The 14,547-nt window shown below is 40.2% G+C and overlaps 1 non-coding gene across 1 annotated transcript; it reads left to right on the forward strand.

Annotated features, from left to right (window-relative positions):
• The first annotated feature begins 1,970 nt into the window (after window positions 1-1,970).
• LOC136207607 (small nucleolar RNA R71) lies at window positions 1,971-2,077 on the forward strand. Its single transcript, XR_010676740.1, has one exon. It is a non-coding gene; the product is annotated as a small nucleolar RNA R71 (small nucleolar RNA).
• The last annotated feature ends 12,470 nt before the right edge of the window (window positions 2,078-14,547 follow it).

Genomic DNA, 14,547 nt, shown 5'->3' on the forward strand with positions numbered 1-14,547 from the left:
CGCCCCATATCGCTTGGATAAGTCTGGGCGTTTCTTGATTGAGGCAGCGTTGTGCTTAGATGGTTTGTATTTGGTAGGCATGGTGCAAAGTTTGTGTTACTTTAGCAAAGAACGGTATTTGTGAAGAAAAATCAGAGTTCTGACAAAGATGAAAAGAAATTGTAACAGAACTTGAATCTTCTAGGATTAATTTATAAGAGTTTCGGATGAAAAGTGGTGTTGTTTTAATTATGAAAGGTATAAAATTACACCTTTCGGAAATGAAGAAACTCAATGTTTCGTTTGTCAAGAGGTTTGTTGAAAGGATTGTGACATTTCAGACCTGATAGCGTAGGAAACACGCGTGTTGCGACCGTGAATGGCAAAGCCGCGGTCGCGACACGCTGATTTCCTTGCGGAAATCAGGCATCAAAGCTACCTCCCGATTCACGGTAGAGAATTTAAAATTCTCGGCATGAACAGAGAAATCCGAATCAAAATAGACAATTCTGAAAAAGAGTATTCTCGGCAGGGAATTTCAAATTCTCGGTAGAGAATTGCCTTAAACTACAATTTCATCCTAATTATCTAAAAATTAAATCTAAAATCATGAAATAAAAATATTTACGTAACTAAATCATAACATAAAGTAATCTAATAATAAAAATGGCATTTTGGAAAAATAAAATAAAATAGAATAAAATAAAAATAAAATAAACAAAACCATAAAAACAATAAAACAAAATAAACTGTGTAAGAAAAACTGAGTAATTTATACGTCAGATAATCTCGTTACGAACGGAATTTCAATTTGTGAAATATTTTCGTAATAGATTTTACATCGATTACCATTAACTTTGAATCGAACTCCGTTAGGACCTTCCAGTTCTAAAGAACCATAATCGAAAGTTTTGACGACTAAATACGGTCCTAACCATCTGGGCTTAAGTTTTTCTGGAAATAAACGAAGTCGTGAATTAAAAGTTAAATTAATATGCAAATTCTTAAGTTTGTCTAAAAATGTTAAAAGTTGTTTATCATAGTCCTTGTTGTGGACTTTGTGTGGAAAAGGTGGTTTGGGTACAAAAGTTTTTGTACTAGAGTCAATCGGTGCATCTTTTTGATTTAACGTATCTTCTTTGGGCTTTGGTAAATCAGTTCCAGGTAAAGTCGAATTTCCGGTCATTTCCGGGCCTAAGTAATTTTTCCCTGAACGAAGAGTGATAGCCTTAACATGCTCTTTCGGATTTTCTTCCGTATGGCTTGGAAGACTTCCCTCTTTGCGGGATGGAATTGATTTAGCGAGTTGTCCAATTTGAATCTCCAAATTATGGATGCTAGATGATTGGTTTTTAATAAGCTGATCGAATTTATTCTCGATCCATTTAAAACCATCGTCGTGATTACTTATTTTTCCGCTCATCGCATCAATGAATTTGTCGATTTTAGAAGATAAAGTGCTAATCGAATCTCTTGATTGATTTTGATAATTAGTAGTACAATTTTGATTAGCATTAGCATTATTATTGTCTCTCCAGTTAAAGTTAGGATGATTTCTCCATCCAGGATTATATGTATTGGAATAAGGATTATTAGTTTGGTTTTGCCCTTGGACAAAATTTACCTGTTCAATCTCACTCATACCTTTGTAATCCACATCTGTTTGGATTGGTTGACCATTAGGATCACATGGTGCCATAAACCTATCAATTTTGTGCGACAAGGCAGAAAATTGGGCTTACAACATCGCTACTGGATCAAGATTCACTATACCTTTAACTGATGATGTTGTTGAGGATGATGGTTTCGCTAATGGTACGTGTCCACGTTCCGCGGGCCACATACTGCTGTTGATTGCCATTTCCTCTAAAAGTTCTCTTGCTTGGGCAGATGTTTTCTTCATGAATAACCCTCCAGACATAGCGTCCAATGAACCTCTTGTTGTAGGATTTAGTCCATTATAAAATGTTTGCATTAAGAGTTCAGCGGGCAATTGGTGGTGTGGGCATAAACGTTGAAGTTCTTTAAAACGTTCCCAAGCCTCATAAAGAGTTTCACTATCATTTTGAGAAAAAGATGTTAACTCTTTAATGACTTTTGTGGTTTTTGCTAAAGGGAAGAATTTTGATAAAAAATGCTTGGGCTAATTGTTCCCAAGTCTCAATTGATGCGGCTGGCATAGAAGTTAACCATTCTTTGGCTCGATCCTTCAAGGTAAAAGGAAAAAGGCAAAGTTTGATTGCTTCTGCAGTTACATCAGTAATTTTAAAAGTGTCACAAATTTCTAAGAAATTTGTCAAATGGGTATTAGGATTTTCGTTAGGTAACCCGTAAAACGTTACATTATTTTGCAACATATTAAGCAACGCAGGCTTAATTTCAAAATGATGTGCATTAATTTGGGGTCTAACTATACTGTTGGTTACACCGGCCACTCCTGGCCTAGCGTAATCCATAAGTGTGACCATAACTTCTGGCTCGGTAATTTTAGTTTTTATTGGGGTTTGGTTTTTCTTTTTCTTTTCTTTCTTGTTCTTTTTAAGAGTTCTTTCAATTTCTGGGTCAATAGGATCTGGTGACGTGCCCGAACTTCGAGAACTGCGCATGAACTTGAAATTTCGCACTAACCGAAACTACCTATAAAACAGAATTTGAAAAATAAATATGTTAGTAATTGAAAATAAATAAAATATAAAAGTTTGAATAAGTATGAATAAACCTAGATTCGTAATAAAACACGAAAAATTTAAAATTTTGCCAAAAATTTTGGCATTCCCCGGCAACGGCGCCAAAAACTTGTTGAGCGATTTCCGCAAGTGCACGGTATACGCTTGTAGTAATAAAAGATATCGATCCCACAGGGAACGTTTTTTGAACAAAACTTATTTATAATCGGTTAAATTTACTTTAAAGGTTTATAATATGGAAAATCGTTTAATCGGTTTTGGTTTTGAAATAGCTAGAATAAGAATTAGATTAGAATATGAAGATGTTAGAAAATATCTGATTTAAGATTGAATTTGCAAAACAGGAACGTTTTAGTACTTTAGAAAAGTAAACAGGCATATTTGTTTGCATTAAGCAAAGAAACAACTTTAAACTTTGTACGAATTATAAAGATGAAATAAATGACGGAACCTCTAATTAATTGGCTTTGAACGCGACAAAACCCTTTCGGGATAGTTGCCCTTAATCAAATTAAAACTCTTTCGAGATGATAATTTGCCTAAGTGTTCAACAAAGTTTCCTTGTAAAGATTTGAATTAAATACGTTTTAATGAAAACACCAGCATCAATCCACTTCGGCTCATTTACCAAAGTACTGCATAAGAATCTATCGAATAGAACGGACTTTATTAGATGAAATATAAATTGATACAAGTTTACAGAGAACATGGAGCATTGAATTCTTCGACGGCGTGCAAGTGAACGGGTTGTCAATCCTTTCCTTGGGTTTCGTTAGAGTTTGTCAGGCTCAGGGGCGAATCCTCTACTCAATCTTCTCGCTGAATCTTCGTAATAGAGACTAGGTCGGTCTACTACCAAAATGAAAACTAAATTGGAACAATGTCTAAACGCTACTGAATTTGTTATTAATTTGTAAACAATGTGTGTACATCATATTGCTTTTTACAGAATCTAAATCTAACTTGTGAATTACTTGACTCGGAATTTCTGCATAAATTCTACACTAATTTCTTTCTTCTACACATATCACTATATCATTATTTCATTATATCATTATTATCTTCAACTCTCCATCAACTCTTCATTTATAGATGTTGAAGAGTCTTGATTGAAGTGTCGTGTCCGTTGTGAAGGATTGTGTCCGCTGCGAAAGGACGTCTTTATCCACCCGAACGATCGTGTTTCGTCGAAAACGAAAGTGTGTAATTAGGCTTCCAAAATCTCCTGCTCGTACCGAGAATATCAAATTCACTACCGAGAATGGGGGAGCAACAATTTGGTCATCGGACGAAGGGAAAAAAGGCTGAAGGACGCGTGTCGCGACCGTGAAAATGGGGGGGCCGCGGTCGCGGCACGGAGCATTTTTCACTTTTTCGCTCTCGTTTGTGTCCTCGACTTGGCGTTATTAATTTTCGTCGTCTTTGACTCCGTTTGTAGGGCTTTTCTTCTATTTTTGAGCTCTTTTTACTCCTATTTGGATTTTACCAAATATTTATGTACCTTGCACGAAAGAAACATATTCGAGAGTAAAAGTATTCTAAATAGGTATGAATAGCATAAATTCGTAGCAATATTGATGTAATTATTGATGATATTTTAGGTATATTTTGAGCTTAACAGGGCCTTTTAATCTTTGTGTCTTATAAACAATTCAACTCAACATTGAACAAACACATTAGTAGAATAAATCAAAGCATTTAAACTTAGTGTGTTTAGAATATTTTTTAATTACACTTAAACAATTTTGTCAAATCAAAATTATGTGGAAAGGTGTTTCAACAAACTCCCCTATTTTGATGTTGGCAAAACTATTCAGCGAAGAACTCAGTATTGAGCTCCCCCATGATAGTTGACCTAATATAACTTGGCAAACTCCCCCGTCAGGGTTGAGCTACTGACTTAGTTTTACTCTAAACATTTAAAGGTTTAATGGAGTAAGTCTAAGATCAGTTTTCAGATATAGGTCAGCTCATGAAACATATTCTATTTTACTCAGTGTTTAAGCAGAAGTTTTAACATTCAGAGGGCGCTGAGTAATTTGTTGTTCAATGAGTCTTATAAGACAATGTTTTATAAACATACAAGTCAATGTCAAACATATTATCAGCATTGGGTACAATCAATAAGTTTTATAAGCATTAAACATAGTTGATGTAGTTGAAGATACATAATAACTTAATACTCAGCATCATATAAAATAACTCAGGTTTTGGATAAAAAGATGCAAGTATTGATATTAATAGAAGTAGTTAGCGTATACAATAAAAGATAAGTAAAAAACATAGCGACTACAAACTTAGCATAACTGAGCTAGCCTAATTTCTATTTCTTTTTCTTAGGCTCATGCTGTGCTCTAGCTTGTTCTTTCTCCCCCGTTTTGTCAGCATCGAGAGGAGGAATCCTAAAGGCGTCGGTTAAGACGGCTCTGGTCAGTTCTGTGGACAGCCCCTTAAGTCTATCGGCGCTTTCATTGATGCCGTCAAAGATAGCAACTCCATCATCTGAGACCTCTGTGGGTATATTGAGTTCAACAGCGCTGATCATGCTTACTATGAAAGCTTGAGTTTTACCTATCCAGGTAATAGCATCTGACAGACCAGCAACGACTTGATGAAATGTCTTCAGTAAGGCTGAGTCGTAGTATTGACGCTGAATGTTGCTATGACGTACATGGTTGAAGGTTTGTTTGGTGACAGACAATATCTCATTTTGCTTCATGGCGTCAGTGTCCATCTCTTGTTTGTTCAAGTTCAGCAATCGAACAGCCTCTCCAATTTGCTCCACTGAGCATTGAGAATAGGAGACCATTTGCTCGTTGGTCTTGATTTGCTCAGTGTGAAGCTGAGCAAAGAGCATTTTGACTTCATCAGAAGTTGTATATCGCGTGTTCGCAGCTGACAAGGTCTGAACTTGACCTTGAAGAGTGTTGAGGTGTTGAACTATTGTCAGCTGGAGCTCAGCCAGCTTTGTGATGGAATCCTGCTTAGGTTGCTGTGCTTGAATGGAGATTATGACACTCAGCAAATCCTTGAATCCCTTAACTTCATTTAGAAGCTGAGTTACGTGGGAGAGCTGAGTTATTCCAACAGTAGAATACCCAGCAGCAGGTGGTGTGGTTTGATGAAGGTCTTTAATTAATGTTTGCACTGAGTCGATGATTCTTTTACCAGACTCGGTGGCATGCAAGTAGCTGAGAGAGCCTTCATTAACTTGCCTAGTTTCCTCAGTATGACCGGTTGGAAGAGGAGTTATAGGAATAACATGGTCAGTGACTGGAAGTGTATTTTCAATCTGCACTTAAGTCTCGGGTAGAGCTGATTGATCGGCAGAAGTGTTGATTGGAGAAGAAGTAATCCGAATGCTGTCTGTACTGACTGGAGCAGGAATGTCCTGAGTCAGCACAATGCTTTGAGTAACAGCATTGATGGAAATTCGCTCCATTTGGCTTGTAGAGTTAGCGGAAGCATTCAAGTCGGCGTGTTCCTTTGGTGAAGAAACAGAGGCTTGCTTTTCAAGAGAAGCCGATGGAGTAGAAGATGTTTGTTTTCTGAAAAATTTCAGCTTGAGTGTAGAAGGATCCTTGGTCGGCTTCTGGATAACAAAGTCAGGGACAGTTGGTTTTTGAACAGGAAGGTCAATGACAGACTTCTGACTTGCCTTAACTAATCTTCTTCTGCGAGAAGGAGTGTCAGCTTGGATAGACTCTCCTGAGTGAGAGGGAGAAGTTTCCTCTTGATCAGCAGTAAGCTGGACAGCTTCTTGTTCTTCTCCAGCAGCCAACTCAGTATTGGTTGGCTCAGCTTCAACCTCACTAGCTGTCTCCTCGGAGTCAGTATCATCACTGTGTTCTTCTCCTTGTTCATCATCTTCTTCATCATTGCCATCTAACTCTTCCTCAACTTGTGCAATGAACTGGTCATCCAGTTTCACATCATCTTCTTGATGTTCAGCTTCTGTTCCTTGACACTGTGTGTAGTGAGAATCACCAGGAACGATGATGTCAGTGGGGACAGCATCAATAGGGGTCAGCGTAGAAGACTTCTGCTTCTTTTGAGGTTGCTCATCAGCATCTGTTCTTTCCTCTATTTCAGGCTCATCTTGCCTGTTTTTCTTCTCAGCTGACTTAGGTCTCTCCTGACCTTGTTCAGCACCTGACTTAGGCTTCTTGGCCTGAGGCTCAGCTTTCTTTGAAGGAGTCCCAACAGCTTTTCTCTTTTGGGCAGCTGGAGCCTTTGTCCTTTTGCCCTTTTTTGGGATAGTTGTCTCCTCATTAGCCTCATCAGTATTTTTCCCTTTCTTAATTGGCTGATTGTACTTTAAAGCCCTCAGCGAAGCAACGGTTATCTCAGATCCTCTAGCCTTAGTTTCCTCAGATAGATCAATTTTATGATCTAAGAGGATTCTGGTGATAAGCGAACCCAGCCTGAGAGTTCCAGTGCTCCTTTGGAAACCAGCAATCAAGAATATTGGCATGTTGATCGGCTTATATGTCAGCATATGCCATATGAAGCATTGCTCAAAATTCGTTGCTGAGGTGGTGCAGTTGATCTTGGGATAAATGAAGTAGGTCAGCAGATAGTGGGCCATCTTTTGGTGCTGACCCATTAAGGTGCTGGAGATTTCTCCAGAGTGGCCAACGGGCTTGCAGAAGGTGGTATTGTACCCAGTTCCTTCGTGATCCCCAGACCGCCTCAGTTTTGTTCCCTCATTCTTTAACTTCAGCAAGTTAGCAAGATAGGTAGGGTTTATAAAAATGGTATTTTCCTTTACCATAGTTACCAGATAGTCCTGGTTATCATTGGCAACTCGGAGGTTGTGGTAGAACTCCCTTACTAGGTCAGGGTAGGTGTGATCTCTAACGGAGAACAGCTCGGTCCAGCCATTCTTCGATATCCATTCGCAGAAGGGTTGCTCAGTTTTTACGAAGGATTCTGAGACCCATCTAGAGAAGTCTATCTTACATTCTCTAACGTCTGCGAAAACTTTGGTGTAGGTTCTGACCTTGGTCGGCTTTCCCTTAGATGAGGTGGCTTGGCCATCTTTGCCTTTGCTCGGCGTAGTGACCTTTGTAGTTTCAGGCGAAGTAGCTTGCTTGGAAGGTTCATCGGAACTGGTCTTAGTGTGACCAGCACCGGAGATGTTAACGGAAACCTTAGTCATAGTTTCAGAAAAAGATTGGGAAGCTTTGAGAGTTTTTAGAGAGAGAGAGAGAGAGTGCTTTGCCAGAGAATTCGGTAAGTGTAAAGAAAATAAAGAATGGGGATTTACCCATTATTTATAGCGGTGAAGAGTGGATCTTATCGAATCCATGTGTCAGTTTTGCCTTGGGATTGTCAACCGATAAAGATCCTGGCTCTTATGACACATTCGGCGCATACGTCATCCTAGGTGGCTATTCGCGTGCTTTTGCATTTGATGCAACGGATCTAACACTCAGCGTTTAGAATACTAAGCGTTTTATATTTTGAGTGGTCAGTAGTATATAAAAGGATGATTTCTCAGTTTGAGATTACTACTCGGTGTGCACATTTACTCAGTATTGATATATATTTTGCGTTAAGTACTCAGCATAACAATCACTCAGCATGCATTTGCATAAATCATTCAGCGTAGTAATTCACTCATCATAAATTTACATTTGGAACAAGAATTTACTGAAGAAGATTAAACATACCAATGGCTTCTCTCAGTATGCTGAACTGTTCACGAGCCAGTGGCTTTGTGAAGATATCCGCAAGCTGCTCATCCGTTGGGACATAGGTCAGCTTTATCTCACCCTTGAGTACATGGTCTCTAATGAAGTGATGTCTTATGCTGACATGCTTCATCCTGCTGTGTTGAATTGGGTTCTTTGATAGATCAATTGCACTTTTGTTGTCACATTTGACCTCAATTGTCTTTGTTTGAACACCATAGTCTTCAAGCTGTTGCTTAATCCATAGGACTTGAGCAACACAGTGACCAGCAGTAATGTACTCAGCTTCAGTGGTAGACAAGGCTACTGACGCCTGCTTCTTGCTGAACCAGGATACAAGACAGCTTCCTAAGAAATGACATCCTCCAGAGGTGCTTTTCCGTTCTAGCTTTTCTCGACCATAGTCAGCGTCAGTGTATCCAACGAGTGTAAAGCCATGAGTGTTGGGATACCATAAACCTGCGTTCACTGAGCTTTGCAAATATCTAAGGATTCTTTTTACAGCTATGTAATGTGATTCCTTAGGGTTAGATTGATATCTAGCACAGTAGCATACTGAGAACTGAATGTCCGGTCTACTTGCTGTTAAGTAAAGTAGAGAGCCTATCATACCTCGATATAATTTGCTGTCTACCGACTTACCATTCTCGTCAGCGCAGAGGACAGTATCAGTGCCCATTGGAGTAGATATTGGCTTGCAATTTTCAAGATCATATTTCTTCAATATCTCCTTGGCATATTTAGCTTGACTGATGAAGATGTCATTTTTCCCTTGTTTGATTTGAAGTCCAAGGAAGAAGTTGAGCTCTCCCATCATCGACATTTCAAACTCAGTCTGCATTTGCTTGCTAAATTCCTTGCACATTGACTCATTAGTAGCACCGAAAATAATATCATCAACGTATATTTGAGCCAGCAGGGTATCTTTACCCTTTCTATTAATGAATAAGGTTGTATCACCCTGACATAGTTTCTAGTCAGTAGGAAACTGGTCAGCCTCTCATACCAAGCACGTGGTGCTTGCTTGAGGTCGTACAGAGCCTTTTTGAGTTTATAAACGTGGTTTGGGAATTTAGGATCCTCAAACCCTGGAGGTTGATTAATATAAACTTCCTCGTTTATAACTCCATTAAGGAATGCACTCTTAACATCCATTTGAAACAGTTTAAAGTTCATGTAAGATGCATATGCATATAAAATTCTAATAGCCTCTAGCCTTGCCACTGGGGCAAAGGTCTCACCATAGTCAATACCTTCTTGCTGACTGTAGCCCTGAGCTACAAGCCTTGCTTTGTTCCTGACTACGTTTCCTTGCTCATCCAGCTTGTTGCGGAAGACCCATCTTGTTCCAATGGTCTTCTGACTCCTTGGATGTGGCACTAGCTCCCATACATCGTTTCTTCTGAATTGGTCAAGTTCCTCTTGCATTGCACTCATCCAGAATTCATCTTCCTCAGCATCAGCGAAGTTCTTAGGTTCCTGAACTGAGACGAAGGCTACGTTGCTGAGGTATCTCCTGAGTTGGTTTCTTGTCATCAGGGTATTCTCAGCGGCATCAAGGATTGCACTCTCTGAGTGCCCTCTTGGAATTCTTATCTCCTTTGGTAGATTTATGTCTTGTGCTGTCTGTGTTTCAACAATCTCTGCAGGAGTAGAATGGTCAGTGAAAACTATCTTAGGTTCACTTTTACCTTTGGTCAGCCCTTGAGGGAATGACTCAACGGCTGTTTCTTGATCAGTGGGTACTGAGTGTGGATCATCCTCGATCAGCGCCAGATATCTTCCTGCAGGGTTAGTTTCGTCGAACTCAACATGTACTGACTCTTCTAAAACTTGAGTTCGTTTATTAAAAACTTTGTATGCTTTGTTGTTTGTTGAGTAGCCTAAAAAGATAGCTTCATTAGCTTTTGAGTCAAACTTAGCTAGGCTATCCTTAGTGTTTAAAATAAAACATTTACAGCCAAAGGCACGAAAGTATCCAATGTTGGGCTTTCGTCCTTTCCAAAGTTCGTAAGGGGTTTTCTTTAGTATAGGTCTAACAAGAGCCCTATTAAGAATATAGCACGCTGTGTTAACAGCCTCTCCCCAAAAATACTTTGGAAGCCTATGCTCACTCAGCATTGTCCTGGCTATTTCAACCAGTGTTCTGTTTTTCCTTTCAACAACCCCATTTTGTTGAGGCGTTCTAGGAGCAGAAAAGTTATGGTCAATGCCGCTGGCTTCACAGAATTCAACAAACTGTTGGTTTTTGAATTCTCCACCATTATCACTTCGGATGTGAGCCAGTTTTAGGTCTTTATCATTTTCAAGTTTTCTAACCAAATTTGAAAATGTCTCAAAGGTCTCATCCTTGCTACTCAGCAAGATGACCCAAGTGTACTGAGAGAAGTCATCTACAATGACCAAGGAAAATCTTCTTCCACCCAGACTCAGCGGCTGGACTGGACTGAAGAGATCCAAGTGTAGTAATTCTAACGGACGCTTAGTTGAGACAATGTTTTTGCTATGAAAAGATTGTTTGGTTTGTTTTCCAGCTTGGCAAGCGTGGCATAATTGATCTTTTTCGAATCTAAGTTCAGGCAGTCCCTCAACCAATTGCTTTCTTGCTAATTTGGCCAGGAGGTCCATGCTTATATGACCAAGTCTCCTGTGCCATAGCCAGGAATTTTCTTCCTTTGAAACTAAGCATACAGTTTTTGAAAACTTTTTCTCTAAGTCTAGCATAAAGACATTATCAATCCGAGGGGCAGTTAAAATTAACTCATTTGTTTTTCCCTCGTATATTTTACATCCAGTAGCATCATATATAACTTTTCTCCCATTGTCACATAGTTGAGCTACGCTGAGTAAGTTATATTTGAGTCCGCTGACTAGGGAGACTGACTCAATAGTAGGATTACCTCCGATGGTTCCTGACCCTACTATCTTACCCTTTTTGTTGTCTCCAAAACTTACGCTTCCTCCTCGTTTACGCTCAAACGTGATGAACTGAGTTTCATCACCAGTCATGTGCCTTGAGCATGCACTGTCAATATACCACATCTTTGACTTCTCAGCACACCTCAGGCTTACCTCATTTGATTGCTCCTCATCGTCAGATGCAATGGAGGGGTCAGCATGCTCAGAAATGCACGACTCAGCAAGTTCGTCAGCCATAAAACAGATCTTTGCTGACTCAGTGGCATCAGCTTTTGATGATGAAGACTCATCACTGTCGCTCCATGTTGCCACCATTGCCTTTTTGCCGTTCTTCTTTTCTTTCCTCAGTGTGGGGCAGCTTGACTTAATATGGCCAGTTTGATGACATTCAAAGCATGTAATGGGCTTTGAGTTGTCCTTCTTGTATTTGCTATCGCTGGACTCAGCTTTATACTTATCAAACTTTCTGTAAGGCTTCTTAGAATATTTGTCATTCTTTTTGAACAGCCTTTTCATCTTCCTGGTGAACATAGCTATCTCCTCATCATCTGTTGAGCTTCCATCAGTGGAGTCAGCTTTCATGACAAGGGACTTCTGCTTCTTGTCCTCAGACTTTTCCTTCACCTCGAAGTTTTTCATTGATATCTCATGGGTCAGCAGCGAGCCGATGAGTTCGTCATATTTGTAGGTGGTTAAGTCCTGAGCTTCCTCAACAACGGTCTTCTTTGCTTGCCAGTCTTTAGGAAGACTCATGAGTATCTTCTTGACTTGTTCTTCCTCAGTGAAGATCTTCCCAAGTCTCTTGAGCTCATTGATGATGTTTGTAAACCTTGCATTCATGTCGGATATTCCCTCATCATTGTTCATTTCGAACAGCTCGTACAGTCTCATTTGCTGGTTCACCTTGGACTCCTTTACTTTATTGGTTCCTTTGTAGGTGACCTCCAGCTTCTTCCAGATCTCTTGCGCCGACTCACAACCTGAAATTTTATTATATTCTGCAGCATCGAGCGCACATTGAAGCATGTTTATAGCCGAAGCATGATTTTGTAGCTTCTTGAGATCATCCTCTGTCCATTTGGCCTCAGCTTTAACAATTGTTTGGCCAGCCACAACTTCGACAGGTACAAATGGACCTTGGACTATGGATAGCCAGACACTCATATTTGTAGCCTGAATGAAATTTTTCATCCTATTCTTCCAGAAGGTATAGTTAGACCCGAAGAATAGAGGAGGCCGAGTAATGGACAGCCCCTCAGGTAAGATCTGAGTTGTTTGGTTTCCTGGGAGAAACCGAGTGCTGTTTTCGCCCATAGTGGGGATCAGCTCAAGGTGGTTAAACCTTTTTACAGTGAGCTTTTAGAGCTCTGATACCACTTGTTGGTCCCTTATAACGTTACAAGTATAGTTCCAAGGGGGGGGGGGTAGGAACTATTTAAATTTTTTTGTAAGGGTAGACTTCTTTTTCGTGAGAAAAAGGTTTTAACAGCGGCGCTGAGTGAATAGCAAGATAATGGCTTAGTCAACTGGTGACTAGGTCAGTTTCTTTACTTGAGTCAGGAGATAGCACTTAGAGTCTATTCCTGAGCTCAGATATTCAATGCGCACAACTCAGCTTGACCTCTTTACTTGGTCAGTTTTTGTTTAAGCAAGCAATAAATATATAAAGGAGTTTAAGGTTAGAAATATGTTACTCAGCAGATTTATCCAGGTTCGGCCTCTAAGCCTACGTCTTGTCCCCGGAACACGTTCCGAGATTTCGAATTCTCTACTGAGCTCTTTAACGGTAGAGCATCAAACCTTTTACAATCTTAGAAACTGAGTATAACAAGAGTACCTTCCTCTATACCTCTACTCAATCCTAATCTCTCGCTGAGTACTATAACCCAGTACTCAGCCTCTCCTTTCTAATCTCTAGAAATGATAAGTGTTTGTCCTAAACAACGATTGCTAAGACACCTTAGATGATTGAATAATCACTCTAGACTTTTACACAAAAGATATGAAATTTGGTGTAAGATTGCTTTGCTTTTTCTTGCAGAACTTTGCGTAGAATTTTGGTCAGCGTAATGGCTTGATCAAGTTTTGTGTGTTTTTTTTGAAGCATATGAAGGGCTCTATTTATAGAGACGTTTGAGGCATCGGTCATTTCGAATTTCAAATAACCGTTGGAGGGAAACGGCTTCCTGTCGTTGTCACCCAGTCTTGCTCAGAGCTCTTGGCCAATCAGATTTGAGTATCTTCTGTCATCGGTCAGCTTTTGGTCAGCTCGGCAGAATGTCTCTCCATTTATGGTAAGGTCAACTAGACAGGATTCTGTGTCTTCTGAACTTTACCCAAAGTGGAAACACTTTGTCTGGAAGTTGTTCTTGCTCAGCTGCTGTCTTGTACTCTTTGTCGAATCAACTCAGCAGCTTCGTCCCGAAGTTGTTCCACGAAGGTCTTCTAGATCCTTCTTCCGCTGAGCTGCGTTTTGTACATAACGACAGCGTTTTGACATACGCGGGCCGAGTTGCTTTAAACTGTTTGACTTGGGCTTTTGACTTCCGTATTGGGCTTTGGGCCTTTTAATCTTTGTGTCTTATAAACAATTCAACTCAACATTGAACAAACACATTAGTAGAATAAATCAAAGCATTTAAACTTAGTGTGTTTAGAATATTTTTTAATTACACTTAAACAATTTTGTCAAATCAAAATTATGTGGAAAGGTGTTTCAACATCTCCTACTATGAGATCTACTCCGCTGAGAGGAGGAGGAGCTAGACTCTGATGAGGGATCTGATGGTGACCTTCTTCCACCTCTGCCACGCCCTCTTGGTGGGGAACGTCCGCCTCCTACTTGATTTGGTGGTGGCGGCGGTATCTCCTGGCGAGGTGATCCAGTTCGGCGTCCGTCCTCCCTTCGCTCTGGAGGTGGAGGCGATCTTCCCTGGCGGGGTGGTCCAGCTCGACGTCTGTGATGAGAACGGGATTTGGATCGTCTTCGCTCGCAGGATCTAGTGCGCCTTCTGTGCCTGCGTCCGCCTTGCAGATGACCCTGATCCGCGGCCTCATGGGCCTGCCCTTATCTATCATGTGATCCGCCAATAGTGATTCCTAGATTTGCCGTGTTCCTCGGGGGAGCTTGATCATTCCTTCGACTTCCCTCTGGTACGTCTGGAAATAACCTTCTATTTATTGGTATATCACTTGCGAGCTCTGGATTGACGACCATTGAATCCGTGGGTTGAGAGAGCAAGAATGCCGAATCGCGAAAAGCTCTC

Source organism: Euphorbia lathyris, chromosome 9, assembly GCF_963576675.1.
Source record: "Euphorbia lathyris chromosome 9, ddEupLath1.1, whole genome shotgun sequence".
NCBI classification, from domain to species: Eukaryota; Viridiplantae; Streptophyta; class Magnoliopsida; order Malpighiales; family Euphorbiaceae; genus Euphorbia; species Euphorbia lathyris.